Raw genomic sequence first — 18,200 nt, forward strand, 5'->3', positions numbered from 1 at the left:
TTTTATAGCAAATAGCTGTAGTGGGAATTGGACCCACTTCCCCAGGATCAAAGTCTGCTGCACTAATCTAGGCTACTCCTCTACTCCACACAAGGGGTGCCCCAAATGACCAGATGACCACTGGAGGGCTCGGGGATCACCTCCCCTTACTCCCCCAGTGGTCATTATCCCCCTCCTACCACAAAAAAATGTGATTAAAATTTTACTTGCCAGCCTCTATGCCAGTCTCTGATTTTATACTCAGGTGAATTAGAATAGCATGCAGGTCCCTGTAGTAGTCTAGTAGTGGTGCAGTGCACTGCAGACAGGTGGACCCAGGCTTCTACCTCCCCCTACTTGTTACACTTGTGGAGGAAACTGTGAGCCCTCTAAAACCCACCAGTAACGCACTGTACCCACATATTGGTTCTCGCTTCACCTATAAGGGCTATGGTGTGGTGTACAGTTGGGGGTAGTGGGGTTGGGGGGGTTTGGGGGGCTCAGCAGCAGACAAGGTAATGGAGCTATGGTGAGATGTGTACCTGGGAGCATTTTATAAAGTCCACTGCAGTGCCGCCAAGGATGTCCTATTGCTTTCTTGGGATGTCACTTTTCTACTATTCTACCTGATGCTAAGCTTTCTATTTTTTTATAACATCTGAGCCTTTTGTCTATTGTTTATCAGTAGATTTAGGCTTTGAATTCAGATCTATAGATGAAAAGGAGGTCTCATTACATATATCTAAATACCAGAGTGCTGTTTTTCCATACTTCATAGCAAGAGTGTACATTCCCTAATTACCTGTCCCAATGCAACAGAAGCGTTGACCTCCTCAGTGCATGTAAATGGTTTCATCCCTGTGTGGATTCTCTGATGCCATGTGAGGCTTTCTTTCCAACCAAAGCTTTTATCACACTCAGGACATGTAAATGGTTTCACTCCTGTGTGTATTCTCTGGTGCATTGTGAGGTTTACCTTCTGACCAAAGCTTTTACCAGACTCTTTATATGCAAATGGTTCTCTCCCGTGTGGACTTTCTGATGCACTTTGAGATTTACATTACAAACAAAGCTTTTACCACACTTAGAACATGTGAGTGGTTTCACCTTATTGTGGATTTTCTTGTGTATTTTGTACGTTTTGCATTTGGATGTATTTGTTTGAAAATGGACCAAAAAATAAAACATCCAAATCCCACAACATTTTTCCAAACAGCATTTTGAAAAAGAAAAGAGAGACTTTTTTGTAGAAAATGACCTTTCCTGTTCTGATTTTGGACGTTTTACAAAAAACATCCAAATTCAGACTTAGATGTCATATCCAAAAATGCCCCGTGTGCATTTGACTTGCCCAAAGTCAAAAGAAGCAGCAGTGGGAACTGAACCCACGTTGCCACAATCAAAGCCCACTGCACTAACCATTAAGCCACTCCTCCTCTGTTTTGGATGTCTTGCATTTAGACATCTTTTGTTCGAAAATGGACCAAAAATAGGCCGTCCAAATCCCAAAACATCCAAATCACGGAACGTCCATAGTATTTTCGAACACAAAAGATAGACGTTCATCTTTTTCTAAAATGACTCTCTTTCCTGTTTGGAATTTGGACGTCTTTGTATAACGTCCAAATTCTAATTTAGACATTTCTTTCAAAAATGCCCCTCCATGCAATGAAGCTACAAAGTAGTAAATTTAAAATGAATCTGAGAAAAGTTTTCTTCACTCATCGTATAATTCAACTCTGGAATTCATTGCAAGAGAATGTCGTAAATGTGGTTAACTTAGCAGAGTTTCAAAAAGGTTTGGACGGCTTCCTAAATGAAAAGTCCAAAGGCCATTATTAAACTGGACTTGGGGGAAAATCCACTGTTTCTGGGAAAAGCAGTATAAAATGTTTTTGTATTTTGGGGGGATCTTGCCAGGTATTTGTGACCTGGATTGGCCACTGTTGGAAACAGGATGCTGGGCTTGATGGACCTTTGGTCTGACCCAGTATGGCAATACTTATGTACTTATATAATTATGAGATGGAAGGTAGTCTGTTTCAGAAAATGACATATAGTACAGAAACAGAGAAATATGATGGCAGATACATTGTCCAAGTATAAAAAGGGAATTTTTTCACTAAGCTAGAAATTTTTGTATGAAAACTGAGCCAATGATCATAAGTCACACCTAGGATCTCAATAGATTCTTTCAAGTGAATGTGGGTTCCTTGAACATTTGGGGTAAAGGCATCATTCTCAGGTGATCACCAAGAAAACAGGAATGTCCAAATCTTGGTTTTATAAAGCCAGAATGTGGACGTCAAAACTGTCCACATGTCCTTATGGTAAGGAAGCATGGCTGGACATGTTTTGGGTGTGTCTAGGGAGTGGCCAAATTATGGTCAACTACAACTTCAGAAGGAGAAGAGACATCTATGTCCAAAAATATGTTGTTATTTAGACCTGGTACTTGACATACCCAAGTTATGGAAAGGTGCTCTGATTGAGGCAAGTCACCTCCTTAATTCGCTAGTGCTTGCTGTCCTCTTTCATTCCCTGAATGCAAAACTAGCAAGGAATACAGGGCTCTATGATTGTTTTAGGAACTATAGATGTTCATAGTACAAAAATGTTCATAGTACAAAAATCTTTTAAAAATTAACTTCTTATTTGATTTTTTTTCCGTTTTTTTTTTTTCACTTCCAATATATATATAGATTCTGTACACCAGCAGGCTTATTTTCATAAGAGAAGGGCGCCCATCTTCCGACACAAATCAGGAGATAAGTGTCCTCTCAGATTCACCCAAATCAGCATAATCGAAAGCCAATTTTGGGCGCCCTCAACTGCTTTCCGTCACGGGGATGACCAAAGTTCACGGGGGGGGGGGGGTGTTGGCAGCGTAGTGAAGGTGGGACTGGGGCATGCCTAACACATGGGCGTTCTCGGCCAATAATGGAAAAAGAAGGGCGTCCCTGACGAGCACTTGGCTGAATTTACTTGGTCCATTTTTTCTTGCGACCAAGCCTCAAAAAGGTGCCTGAACTGACCAGATGACCACCGGAGGGAAGCGGAGATGACCTCCCCTTACTCCTCCAGTGGTCACCAACCCCCCCCCCCCCCCAAAAAAAAAAAACTTAATTTTTTTTGCCAGCCTCTATGCCAGCCTCAAATGTTATACCCAGCTCCATGACAGCAGTATGCAGGTCCCTGGAGCAGTTTTAGTGGGCGCAGTGCACTTCAGGCAGGCGGACCCAGGCCCATCCCCCCTACCTGTTACACTTGTGGAGGAAACAGTGAGCCCTCCAAAACCCACCAGAAACCCACTGTACCCACATGCAGGTGCCCCCCTTCACCCCTTAGGGCTATGGTAGTGGTGTACAGTTGTGGGAAGTGTTTTTTTGGGGGGGGGAGGTTCGGGGGCTCAGCACCCAAGGTAAGGGAGCTATGTACCTGGAAGCAATTTGTGAAGTCCACTGCAGTTCCCCCTAGGGTGCCCGGTTGGTGTCCTGGCATATGAGGGGGACCAGTGCACTACGAATGCTGGCTCCTTCCATGACCAAATGGCTTGGATTTAGTTGTTTCTGAGATGGGCGTCCTCGGTTTCCATTATCGCCGAAAACCGGGGACGACCATCTCTAAGGTCGACCTAAATGTGGAGATTTGGGCGTCCCCAACCGTATTAGCGAAACAAAAGATGGCCGTCCAAATTTCGATAATACGGGTTTCCCCACCCCTTCGTGGGGCGTCCTGCGAGGACGGCCCCAGGAAAACTTGGGCACCCTGTTCGATTATGCCCCTCCAGGTGATATACAATTACTTTCTCAGAATTAACAATAAAGAATAAGATTGTTTTTTTTTTTTAATGTAGTCTTATGTTATTTTTCTGTAAGAATGTGTTAGTTTTTACTGTTTGGCTTCAATCCCTTTAGCTTGGGGAGGCATTGCATTCAAGTTTGAAGTTTCATGTTTATCGGGCTTGATATACTGCCTATCGTAACAACATCTAAGTGGGGTACAATATCAATAAAATATAACAGAGCAAAGGAAAAGAAAAAAGTTCAAAATAAAAAGGTAATTGAGTTGTACATTATTGACAAGAAAGTTAAGAGAGTTTAAAACATTGTACTGCAGTTCAGGTCATGTATCTCAGCTTTAGGTGTACATTTTTAGGGGAATGTTTCTCAGGAGCTTAAATGTTTCTCACAAAATATACATTTTGAAAGGAAGTTTCATGATACAAATATTTGGGCATAGCATTCCATAATGAGGGTCCGATATAAAATACGGAATTGTGGCTGATGGCATGTCTAGTAAGTTTATATCTGTTAAAAGCAGTGTTCATGCAGGCCAATAAATTCTAAGGGGTTCTTTTACTAAAGTGTACTGAAAAATGGGCTGCGCTAGTGTAGGCGCGTGTTTTGGGCACGCACAGATCCATTTTTCAGTGCGCCTGGATGTGCAGTAAAATAAAAATTGGCATTACCACCACCCATTGACTAAGCAGTAAGGTCTCACGCGGTAATCATCTACGCGCGTAGAATGATGATTACCGCGTGGTTTCCACCACATGCAGGAAAATAAAAATTATTTTCCAGTGTGCATAGCAGACGCATGTAAAAAACAAAATTACCGCCCGGGCTACACAGTAGTCTGGCAGTAACTCCAAATTGAAGTGCGTAGGATGCGCGTACGCACCTACTCAGCTTAGTAAAAGGGCCCTTAAGAGTTGTTGCCTTATATATCAACAATGAGACTTTGAACTGAATCTGCCAGTTTATCAGAAGCTAATGCATCGATGACAAAACAGGTGTAATATGTTCAAATTTTGGACAGTTCAAAATTAATCTTTCTGCTGCATTTTGTGCAACTTGTAAAGCACACGGAATGTAAGCTGATGGTTCTAGATATAGAGTATTACAATAATCGTAGTACAGCATGATTGTTCCTTGTTCTACTAACCAAAAGTTATCTGATATTAGAAAGTCTCACAATCTTCTTACTAGTCGTAATTTGAAAAAAAAAATAGTCTTATATTTTAAATACAGATGTAGGGAAAGTGAGGAATCTATTAACACACCCAGTTAACATACCTCCTTAAGAATGGGAATTGAACAATAATAGGAAAATTGGTAGGCAAGACATTGTATGAGCCTGTAACAAGGACAGAACTTGTCTTGCTCACATTTAACTAAAAATGATTCACCAACATCCATTGCTTAATACGTTTAACACAATGAATCAAATGCTCAAACCCCAAATCAATAGAGGTCTCAACTGGAAAGAACAATTGTAAATCATCGGCACACAATTTATAATTCAGGGTTAGGAAGGAGAATAATTTACAAATTGAGGCCATATAGATGTTAAAAAGCATAGATGAAAGAGTTGAGCCTTGCAGAACTTCTGAGTATAAACTAAGCCAAGGACACACATCAGTTCGCTGCCTAACTAACACTGATGTGAAAATGAGCAAAACCATGATAATACTTGCCCCAAGGCCAGCTAACTGGTCAATTAAAATCATTTCGTTAACAGTGTCAAAGGTTGCAGAGATGTCAAGTGTAACCATAAAATAATGTAGCCTTAGGTCAAAACCCAATTTCATGATATCCATTGGGGTTTTTTTTTTTTTGTTACATTTGTACCCCATGCTTCCCCACTCATGGCAGGCTCAATGTGGCGGGCAATGGAGGGTTAAGTGACTTGCCCAGAGTCACAAGGGGCTGCCTGTGCTGGGAAGTGAACTCAGTTCCTCTGGACCAGAGTCCACCACCCTAACCACTAGGCCACTCCTCCACTCCTATTACTGATATTAGCAATGTTTCAGTATTATGCTTAAGTTGGAAGCCAAATTGATGATTATCTAATAGTCCGTTTCGGTCAATAATGTCATGTAATTACCTGGTAGTGATGGATCTAATTCTCACCCTTTAATAATCTTAATGCTCTCTTTAGCAAATTGATATGACACCCTCTAAAAAAACTATCTATTCCCAAGCCCTGCTGTGGATTCAGCAATATCATCTTTCATAGCCTTAAAAATTGAAATAGAACATGGATCTAGTTTACAAAATGTATTGTTTAAATTAGAAATGGCTTTAGTAATCTGCTCTGCTGTTAATGGGTAAAATACATCCCAGAGCCGGTGGTGGGAAGCGGGACTGGTGGTTGGGAGGCAGGGATAGTGCTGGACAGACTTGTACGGTCTGTGCCAGAGCCAGTGGTTGGGAGGCAGGGCTGGTGGTTGGGAGGTGAGGATAGTGCTGGACAGACTTGTACAGTCTGTGCCAGAGCCGGTGGTTGGGAGGCAGGGCTGGTGGTTGGGAGGTGAGGATAGTGCTGGGCAGACTTATACGGTCTGTGCCCTGAAAAGCATAGGTACAAATCAAAGTAGGGTATACACAAAAAGCATCAAATATGAGTTATCTTGTTGGGCAGACTGGATGGACCGTGCAGGTCATTTTCTGCCGTCATCTACTATGTAAGTTAGTACACAGGAATTGATACCGAGTCAAAGATCTTAATAATATTTTAAACCTTCTAAAAAGGCATCAGCAAAATCTTATGAAAAGATTCTAGAACTAATAAAGTTAGAGACTTGGAGTAGATAACTAACTGACTAATGCAAAATGGTATTTTGTCCCAACAGGGTAATCTTTCTTTGTAGATAGAGATAATGATTGCTATTGTACAAACCCATTAGATAAAGTAATTTATTCTCAGGAGATGGATTTTTTTCCCCCGTTGGTGTTCTATCTGTCTTAGGGGCCCTTTTACCAAGCTGCAGGAAAAAGGACCCTGCGCTGGTGGCGGGGGCCATTTTTCCCACATGCCAGGGCCCTTTTTACCTCAGTGGGTAAAAAGACCCCAGGCACACATGGCCATGATGTAAGAGAACTCTTACTGCATGGCCATGTGACAGGGAGCCCTTACTGCCACCCACTGAGGTGGCGATAAGGGCTCCTGTGTTAACCCGGCGGTAACTGAGCAGCGAGCAGTAATACCCGATTACCACTGGGTTATTGCCGCTCAAGCCATTTCCAGGGGTTTTCTTTTTCCTCCAAAAATGGCCCGCTCTCGGGGTGAGACTACTGCTGGCAGCCGTATTGGGCTGGTGGTAGTTCCGAAAGAGCGAGCAGTAAACCTGCATTGGGCTTACCACCACACTGTAAAAGCACCCCTTAATTTCTGCTTTACAGATTTCCAGGTAAGTGAAAACCAAGGGACTTTATTATGTCTTCTCCACCAGACGCCTATGCATGCCTCTGGCTCCTAACAGGAATTGATATAACTAAGGTGAGGAAAAAAATCTCACTGCAAATAAAAGATTGAAACAAATGGCCAAAATATACCTTCTGAGAAATGGCTTAGTGTGAAGCCATCCTGGAACATCTTTACTCAGGAAGACAATTGAATTATCAAGAAAATTGTGTTAGTCACAGTTGCTTTAAGGAACCAGAGATTTGTTTTCACTTTATATTATCTTCCAACTGCACTGAATTTCTCTTAGTCTTGCCAAGCAAGAAAACTAGTTGCAATATTGTTTTAATCTTCTCTCACAGTGAACAGATAGAAAGGCACAAACAAGTTAAAGAACTTTACTTCCATTGAAAACATTGAATAAAAGGTCTTAGAAGCAAAAAAAAACATTTTTTTCAATCTTTCTTCTTTAACCATGCTCATAATGTCAACAATGGGGTCCGTTGGCAGAATATTAACTGCTCCTCCAGGGGTATAACTACCACTTAGCCAGACCAGCAAAAAGCCAGGGGCCACTTGATGGTAGGGGTCACCTCCTCTGTCTAGATTGGCAAGCAGTATTAGAATGGCAGAAAGAAAACAGGGATACAAGGCTTTGGAACCTCTGTGTGTGCTCAGCAACTTCCAGTCCCATCCCTTCTGACATAAGATATTGCATCTGAGGGGGAAAAAACAAAAGACACTGAACATGTGCCCAGGCTCAGTGGCCCCATGCTGCTATTTTGTGTTTTTGCCTGAGGCCTGAGAGCAGCAGCATGGGTAGGAACATAAGAAATAATGCTGGACATGGGAAAGGTAAAAACAGAGATCGGGAGGGATGCTGAGACAAGGAAGGAAGAAGGGAAAATTGGGGAGACACTGAACACAATGTGGAAGTAGTGATTGGGAGAGAAGCTGGACATGGGAAAGGTGGAAGATTGTGGAAGATGCTGGACACTGAAAAAGTATAAGGGAAGATTGTGAAAGATGGAAGGAGAGATTGAGTGAGATGCTGAACATCTGTGATATGGAAGGAGAGATTGGGAAGATGGAAGGGAAAATCAGGAGAGATGCTGGACATGGGGAAGATGGAAGAGGAAAGTAAAAGAGGTGGTTGTGGGGGCATGCTGGACATGGAGGAGATAGAAGTAATGAATGAAGGGCTTGTTAGACATGAGGGAGATGGAAGAGGTGATTGGGAATATGCTGAGAAGAGGATGGGAAAGAATGAGAGGGGAGTTGTTGGACATGGTGGAAGGGAGCAGAAGAGAGATGCCTGACATGGATAGAGAAGGGAAGAGAGAAGAGTACACAACATGGATGAAGAGGAAGGGAAGGGAGAGAAGAAAATTGAACATAAGTGGGGAAGGCAATAGATAGAAGCAGTAAAAAGTGGAACCTTGAAGACTGGATTGTGAGGAGAAATAAAAATTGAGTAGATTGAGAGGCATCAAAATAAATGGAAGAAAGGTGAGAATGAAAGATCAGTCAGGTATAAATTTATGGGAAGAAGTGAAGAAGACAGAAAGAGAGGAAAGGAATGGCAAGTGGACAGCAAGCAGAGATGATAGAGGAAAGAAGAACCAGAGACTGGAACCGATATGATTTGAAAAATAAAATAACCAGACTAAGGCAGTTAAAAAATTGCCATTTAGTGTTTGGAATGTCAGTTTTGAGAATTGACATCTGTGCCCCTAAGATGCTTGAACGTTATCAAAACATGGATCATGTTAGGGTAGTAGATATCGTTATAACCAAGCATTATAACTTATTTGGAGTAAATTTAAGTCATTTAAATATATCAGCATGAGGCTTAATATGGTGCCCTTATGATATAGCTGGGGAGCCTTGCTGGATCTCAAGATGAATTATAGAGAGTTGGAGAATTGGGTTACTACTACTACTATTAAACATTTCTATAGCACTACTAGACTTACGCAGTGCTGTACAAATTAACATGAAAAGACAGTCCCTGCTCAACAGAGCTTACAATCTAAATTGGACAGACGAACAGACAGCTAGGGGTGGGGAAATTGCAGTGGTAGGAGTGATAAGTGAGGGTGTTGAGTAAGAGAGTCATGGTTAGGAGTCGAAAGCAGTAGCAAAGAGGTGGGCTTTAAGCCTAAATTTGAATACATCACTGTATTGATATTGGTGCAGTGATTGAAGCTTATACCACCATATCATTGTAATTTACAGAGTGATGGATCTTCTAACAAAAATGTAATATGTGAGTTAGAGTCAACAGTTTCATCATATAGGGTATGTGGTTCATTTCCTGTTAGTTTTAATATCATTTGAGATATTTCTACCAGGCTGGACCTTTGTTCTAGTTTTTTGATGTGTTGCATGAAGATTCTGATAAGTACATAAGAATAGCCATACTGGGTCAGACCAATGGTCCATCTAGCCCAGTATCCTGCTTCCACCAATGGCCAATCCAGGTCACAAGTACCTGGCAGAAACCCAATTATTAGCAACATTCCATGCTACCAATCCCACGCAAGCAGTAGCTTCCTCCATGACCATCTCAATAACAGACTATGGACTTTTCCTCCAGGAACTTGTCCAAACCTTTTTTTAAACCCAGATACACTAGCCACTGTTACCACATCCTCTGGCAGCAAGTTCCAGAGCTTAACTATTCTTTAAGTGAAAAAATATTTCCCCCTATTTGTTTTTTAAAACTATTCCATGTAATTTCATTGAGTGTACCTTGGTCTTTTTACTTTTTGAAAGAGTGAAAAATTGATTCACTTCTACCCATTCTACACCATTCAGGATTTTATAGACCTCAATCATATCCCCTCTCAGCCATCTCTTTTCCAAGCTGAAGAACCCTAACCTCTTTAACCTTTTTTCATTGAGAGGAATTCCATCCACTTTATCGTTTTGGTCACTATTCTTTGAAACTTTTCTAATTCTGCTATATCTTTTCTGAGATACAGTGACTAGAATTAAATGCAACTAATCAAAGTTGTCGAAACACATGCAGATTATGAAAAATTGCAGGAAGAAAATTGCAATACTCAAGGTGAGGTCACACCATGGAGCAATACAGAGACATTATAATATTCTTGGCCATATTTTGCAACCCTTTCCTAATAATTCCTAACAGCCTGTTTGCTTTTTTTGGCTGTCGCTGCACACCTAGATCATTTTCTTGAGTGCTGACTCCTAAGGTAGACCATAGCATCAGGTAACTATGATTCAGATTATTCTTCCCAATGTGCATCATCTTGAATTTGTCCACATTAAATTTCATCTGCTATTTGGATGCCCACTCTTCCAGGTTCCAAAGGTCTTCCTGCAATTTTTCACAATCCGCATGTGTTTTAACAACTTTGAATAGTTTTGTGTCATCTGCAAATTAAATCTTCTCACTCGTCATTCTGTTTTCCAGATCATTTATAAATATGTTAATAGCACTGGTCCCAGTATAGCTCCCTGTGGCCCTCCACTATTCACCCCTTCCATTGAAAAAAAATGGCCATTTAACCCTTCCCTCTGTTTTCTGTACAAAAACCAATTCCTAATCCACAGAAGGACATTGTTTTCTATCCCATGACTTTTTCATTTTCTCAGGAGTCTCTCATGAGGAACTTAATAGGGGACATTCCTTGATACAGCATAAAATGAATCATGATTAGTGTCAGACAGTGGTCCCCAAGAAGATGGTATATAGCTTTAAAGATTTACTCAGATAGAGTGAGAGAGAGAGAGAGAGATTAAAAAGATAAATAAAATAGCATAAGATTTCATTTGCTGTTGGACCAGTGTAGATTATGGTATGTAAAGCTCAGCAACAGTAGAAAAGTTCTACTGAGGGGTAACACTTCTGATGGTCTTATTGCTATATAAGAATTGTATTATCTAGAAAAATCAGTATTTATCATATGGTTGGAATTTCCTGGATATTTATACAAGGGAGAGGCATTGATAGAGGTTAGACGAAATATTGGCATATGTGACCACATATGTTCTTATATGCTAGTATTCTAAACATTTACATGCATTATGGGCACATAAATGTTAGTGTCTGTATTATAGAATTGCCCCTTTAGAGTCAAACCAGAGCCCATTACTCTGTATGAAAAGTTAGAAATGATTTTTCCATGTTTAATACATTATGCTTCTGGAACTAATAAAGCAATGATCCTCTATGCAATGAGTACTATTACAATATTAGACTTTAACTTTCATTTGTTTTTGTATTTATTTCAAAAAAGGAAGGAAAAACCTCAACAGACTCCAACTAAGCAATGGTACCTGTATAGTAAAGGAGTTCTCGCTGTCATCATAGGCTAAAAAAATCCTCCCAAAAATTAATGTTCACAGTTTATAAGCACAAAACTTTCATCAGAAAACCATTCATTTAACTTAATAGTGCTGCGGCCGTGGAAAAGCTGCACAAGGTGTTGCAGCACTATTAAGTTAAGTGAATGGTTCTCAGATTGTAGGGCTAAAACTCTGCATCAAGGCACAACAATTCAGTACTAACCTGCATCATTAACCTGACTTTTACAGACTTGACCATTTACAGACCTAACGCAGAGGCTTGGTACTGTGTAAAGGCCTTGAGGTACATGAGGAGTCATCCAGTCTGCTTAAAGCAAAACAACGTTTTGTTGTTATATTGTTATCAGCATGGACATCACTGCAGGGATTTCAGGTCATCATGTTCTAGGACACCTGGCCCCAAGACTTGGGGAGAAAGGTATAAAGGCCCCCATCCTTGAACGTGTTATCAGTTAGCTGGCATGCGAGCTGTTATCTGTTGGAACCTTGGTAACAGCCATTAGCTGGATCTGAGCCTGCCACCAGAATGAAGGCTCGTTAAACTGTGGCATCACCTTCCTGTAGACTTCCTGGCTAGAGAGTCCACCTGCTGCCTCTGTTCCTGAGTTCCTGATCCTAAATCATCCTCATCCGTTGCTGCCTTGAGATCCAGTGTTCGTGAGTGATATCATCTGTCAGGTCTGAACTGTTACTTCCTTAGTGCCTGGGGATGTTAAATATCCTAATATTTCAGGATTAGGGGGGTGTGCACTATCTTGGCTGTTACCTAGACCCTTTACCATCATTCTGAGTTTGGACAATTCATTGTCTCTGATTACATCTATTATTATTTGCTGCCAATAGTACAATATATATAGCTTTACCTTTTTATATTAACATCTGAGCCTTGTCTATTACTCTCAGTATAAGTATGCATAATAATTTTGGACTGTGAATTAGGATCGCGTTGAGAGATTGTGGTAAGATTGGTTTGTTTATTGTTCCACAATGCTAAAGAAAATTATTCCTCTCACTCATTGCCAACTCCCTTCTAGATTTAGTAAAAATGTAATTAGTTCCTATATTTTGGAGGTTCCACTAAGATAGGTGCTTACCTCCTTAGTTTGTGTCACACTATATTCTAATTTGCATTTTATACTTTAAGCACATATTTTGAAGGTTTCCGTGTATGGTTTTAGAAAATTAGAGGGTTATGTTCCTATGTCTTATCCTTTGCAGCCATGTGGTATATTGTTTTCAGCCTGCACTGGCTGTCTGTTTATCTTTCTCCACAGAGCACAGCTTGTGAAATGTGGAGACTGTATTACCTTCTTTACTGAGAGACACATTTTCTGGGTGTGTTCTATGTAAGGCATAACATTTGTGCTCTATGTGTTCAGTCGTGCTGCCTCTCTGCTGTGGCAGAAGTAATTTGTGATTTACAACTTACTGTTTAAAGGCTTATAATTTGCTGTGTGTTGATTTGTAAAGCTGTTTCTTTCATAACATCTGCTCTGAAGCTGTTGACAGTGTCATTGCCATCTGTTTAAAATTTGTTTCTGAGTTTCTGCTGATAAGAATAGAGAAAAAACATTAACAAACTTTCTTTAAAGCCATGCTAACTGGCCAGTTGAGTGGATACCTTAACGGTTCCACTCTGGTTACAGAGACATGGTAGACAGCATTTTGGATGCTAACCATTACACATGGGTCTTAGCTAGTCTTGCAGAATTATGCTGTATAAAAGGTCAGTGTATGGTACAGCTAGAACAGGGGGAGCAAGAATTGGCACATACCCAGACTCTATTGATCTGAGCTCAGACTGATTATGCCCAGGAGTGGGATTTAAATCAGTCCCTGGAGACAGAAATTGACCAAGTAGCTCAGGGATTCTGTGAAGCCTTAGAGCATTTGCATGGACATATCAGAGACTGGGGGAGATCTAGATGAGCTGGGCCTAGCTAGCCTTTGGGCGGAGACTGAGTTGACCCAGGATATCTTGGGAGAGACCTTTACGAGATTTTTAAAGCTACAAACTGTGTATGCCCAGAGTACTGGGGTGATAGTACAGTTCAGTGAGCTGGTCTGGACCTTATCTAGTATATGTCATAGGTTGCAGCAATCTGTGGCATATCAGACAGCCCAGCTTGGGATCTTGGATCTTGAACTTGAAATTCTGGTTTCCTCACCCACTCTGATCCCCCTCCCTCCCTCCCGCCATCATGATCCCCTTTTCTCCCACCAATAAAGGTCCCTAAGTCAAAAAAACAAAAAAAAAATGTCTGGTGGTATCTTTCAGTGGAAAGTATAAAAATATATACTAATCGCACCAGAAGTAAACTGACAAGCTTGTAGCGTCACAAGTGGCTATAATACAAAAAAGTATATGTTCCCTAAAAAGGTTTCACAAAAACAGAATAACCACTGGTTTACTAGTTAAAAGTAAAAAAGGGAGGGATTTTGTCAATGCTTACCATTCTCAGGTGCCAAATTCTCGCAGCAACTACAATAGTTGGTACAAAGAGAGAACGGAGCTTGCAATTGATCTGTTTATACATCCCTATGATGCCATAATTTTGACATCTCTAGGCGGAAAAAGGTAAAAAAAATAAAATTAAAAAAGGGAGGTAAAATATTTGTGAAAATAAAAGGTCTACTATAACCCTTGTATTACAAGTCCCCCCTGCATGATTTGAAAGAAAATTTAATGAGGAAACAAGAAGAAATTGTCTCACTGAAAACAGCTGAGCAAAAGATGGCATCCATAAAAAGGAAAAAGAACTAGTCCACTTTACAGACCATGAATTCAAGCGTCTAGCACATATAGAAATGCTGTTTGAATGGATTTGTCCAGAGAGCAAAACCAATAGCAGAAAATTACTCATAGGTCATAACTACAGAGAAAGTTTCTGTCGATTGAATAAACATTCCAAAATAAACATTGCTCTGCTCTTGTCCTAATGATGAACTAGTATAAATAAAACTAGAGCCCCAGACTTACCTGTGGCAAAATAACATGGTTAGGAACAGCCCCTCTTGGCACTATCTTCCTGATTGTTGGTCCCAATTTTGTTGTGACCTGATTGGTTGTTGAGGAGCCAATCAGAGTTACACTTGTTTTGGCTGCATTACACAGTGTTGTTTGCGGTGGGAGGGTGTTTTTTCACCTCCAACCCACCCTTAAGGGTTAGGTAGTTGTGAGGGTGTGGGGGTGTTGTTGTCGCAGCTGGGCAATAAAATGGAATGCCCTGGTAAATTCCAGCCTAATGAGTTAATGTGACAATTTTGTGCATGGATAATACAACTTCTCTTTCGTCACTGCTTGAGATTGAGTATGTGCCATATGAAAAATTTATGAAGGCATTTGGTTTGGAAAAAGGCCGTTGGTGTCACCATAGGGGTCTTGGTTCACCATTGTTAATTGAATCATTTGGACTAGAACATTACCATCTAGTCAAGTGGGTGGAAGAATTGACAATTGTATATGTGAATGGCTGGATAGGGTGGGAATTGGTTGAAATTTTGTAAATGTTTTCTGAAATTATTAAGTAGAGTGATGTGGTAGCCGTGTTAGTCCACTTGTAAAGGTAATCAACAGAAATAAAATAAAACATAGAAAAGAAAATAAGATGATACCTTTTTATTGGACTATATTTTTTGATTAGCTTTCGAAGGTAACCCTTCTTCATTAGATCAGAAATAAGCAAATGTTGATAACAGTATATATAAGTGAAACATCAAAGAATTCCAATGACAGTCTCACAGGAAGAGGGTGGGGTAGGTTAGGTGAGAAACAGGGAGAGTTGGGTGGATGAGAGACAGGGAGAGATGCATGGTGATAAGAGGGTGACAAAGCAGTAGAATGTTATGGTATATAATGGGCTAGAAAACCCAGATCTTTGTTAACTTCTGTCTGGTGGGTGTCAAAATATTTAATCATTACGACTTCAAAGGTATGCATTCCTGGATTGTCTTAAAGTTTCCTTTTAGTATTCTCACCATAAAATTATATTCTGGTTTTGTAAAGCGTTGTCCCACAGAGGTGGCATCCCGTTTGGCACTGGCATTTTTCATTTGATGCCTATATAAATTATATCTCTTTTTTAGCATCTGGCTGGTATCTCCAATATAGCACCCTCCGTCACACTTTTTACATTGAATGATATATACCACAGTGGAAGATGAGCATGTGAAGGGATTCTTTTATGTTGAACATTTTTCCTTTGTGAATGACTGTGGGATCCTGTGAAATGTTTTGGTATAGTCTGCTGCTGGATATATTGCAAGAATGTGTGTCACTCTCTTCTTTTTGAGTTTCTATCAGGAACTTGCTTCTCACTAGTTTGTCTTTTAAGTTGGGTGGCTATCAGAAGGCCAGCACTGGTGGGGATGGAAATATCTCAGTAGTTCATCCTCCTGGAGTAGTGGCTGCAGATCTTTTATGATTTTTCTCAATTTTTCTAGCTCTGAGTTGTATGTCACTACAAGGGGGATTCTGTCTGTGGCTTTCTTTTCCTTGTACTGTAATAGATTCTCCCTGGGTCAGAGCAGAAACGATGGTATCTTGTAGCTTTGCTGTGTATAATAGATTTTATTTTTCTGTATGTGAAGGGTGTAAGCTGGAGTTGTGGAGGTAACTGCATTTGTTTGTAGGTAGTTGCTGATTGAAACTGTGGTGTCCAAAAAATTGACTTTTTCTAGGTAGTAGTCAATTTTGAATTTGATTGTAGGATGGTATGTGTTATTATTATTACTAGTAAAAAAGGCTCGTTTCTGTAAGAAATGAAACGGGCGCTAGCAAGGTTGTCCTCTAATGGCAATTATGTTTTTAAGGGAACTGTTAGGAGAGAGTATGTGTGAGAGAGAGTGAATATGTGTGAGAGAGTGAATGAGTATATGTCAAAGAGTGAGTATGTGTGAGAGAGAAAGAGTGTGTGTCAGAGAGAGACAGTGTGTGATTAAGAGACATAATGTATGTGTCTGGTTGTGTGAGTGAGTGAGAGAGTGTAGTGTGTGTCCCGTGTGCACCAATTATGCTGTTTCCCCTGCATTCATCCATATGCAGGATCTCTCCCCTGCCCCGTCCATCCATCGTGGTGCAACAATTCTCTCACACTTCCCCCCCTCCACCTCCCCCCTCCAATTTCCAGGCCCCCTCCCACTTCCATTCCCTCCCAGTTCCAGGCCCTCCTCCCTCCCTCCCTCCCTCCCTCCCTCCCTTCCTCCCTCCCTCTCTCTCTTTCCCCCCTCCCTCTCTCCTTCCCTCTCTCCTTCCCTCCCTCCCTCCCTCCTAGTTCCAGGGTCCTTTCCCCCCTCTCCCTCCCTCCCTCCCTCCCAGTTCCAGGGTCCTTTCCCCCTCCCTGCCAGTTCCAGGGTCCTTTGAGGATAATGTTTTGTACAGTTCACAATATTATCAATATATCTGGAATGGAGATGATATGTTGATGTTATTTTTTTTCATATGGGCAGGATCTTTGGCAGTGGTTAAATCAGTGTAATAAGAATTTAAAATTTACATCAACTACTGATTACTTTCAACTTTCTTATCCGCTTCACTGACAGTTCCCGTTCCAGGCTCCCTCCCTCCCTCCGATTTTTAAAATTGATCTTCACTCACCACGTCGGCGTTATGGCAGCAGCGGTACAACGCACACAGGCTCGGCCCATCTCTCTGTCTTAGCTCTGGTCCCACCCTTGTGGAAACAGGAAATGAGGGCGGGACCAGAGCTAAGACAGAGAGACGGGCCGAGCCTGCGTGCATTGTACCTCTGCTGCCGTAATGCCGACATGGTGAGTGAAGATCAGTTTTAAAAATCGGAGGGAGGACCAAAAGGAGAGGATCCAAGATGGCGTTTGGACTAGAAGTGTGTCTGTTTTAGCTCTGGATTCTCTTCGCGGAAATTTTGGTGAAACGGGTAATCCCTCTACCCAGAAATGGGGAAGAGGAAGGGAAAAACCTGCACACTTACCTCCACAAGTGGGGTGAATTTCCCCCCCATGCGCCAAATGACGCTAGATGAACTCGGGCTACAGACACCGGGAGGACAGGAAAATACTACGAGGGGTCCACTGGGAGAACAGGACCATAGTGCAGAGGGAGTGTCTCTTTCTCCTCCCTCGTTTACGGCACCTCCGAGACCAGGAACAGGACTGGTGGTAACAGAGCTACAGCTGACTGAAACCTCCGATGCGAGGGGAAAATCGGCAGCTGCTTGTGGAGGGCCTGCAGCCATCTCGACTCCTGTGGGAACAGCGTTTGCAGATAATCAGGTGTCGTCCCCTGATTTACCTACAATAACACAGATTAGTCTTTCCGGAGGGAATGGTGGCAAAGTCACACCGGCTGTAATAACAATGGAAGTACTTTGGACTGCAATCCAGAGCATAAATACAACTCTCCAACAGATTTCAAGCTCCCTTCGAGGAGAGGTGACTGAAATAAAACAGATTCAAGCCCAGAATGTTGTGAAGATCGAAGAGCAGACTTCTAAGATTGAAGCCTTAGAACAAGAGGTAAAATCAGTAAAAGATTCGATTGTTGTGTTAATTAAAGATAGCAACTACCAAAAACGTAAAATTGAACATTTGGAAAATCAGGCTAGGAGGAACTGCTTACGTTTATTAAATTTTCCTAAGTCTCCAATTATCCCAGCACTGGAAATGCTAAAAAAGTATTTCAGAGAAGTGCTGGGTATACCACCTGAAGCGCTTCCACC

The sequence above is a fragment of the Microcaecilia unicolor genome, chromosome 2, assembly GCF_901765095.1.
Source record: "Microcaecilia unicolor chromosome 2, aMicUni1.1, whole genome shotgun sequence".
Taxonomy (NCBI): Eukaryota; Metazoa; Chordata; class Amphibia; order Gymnophiona; family Siphonopidae; genus Microcaecilia; species Microcaecilia unicolor.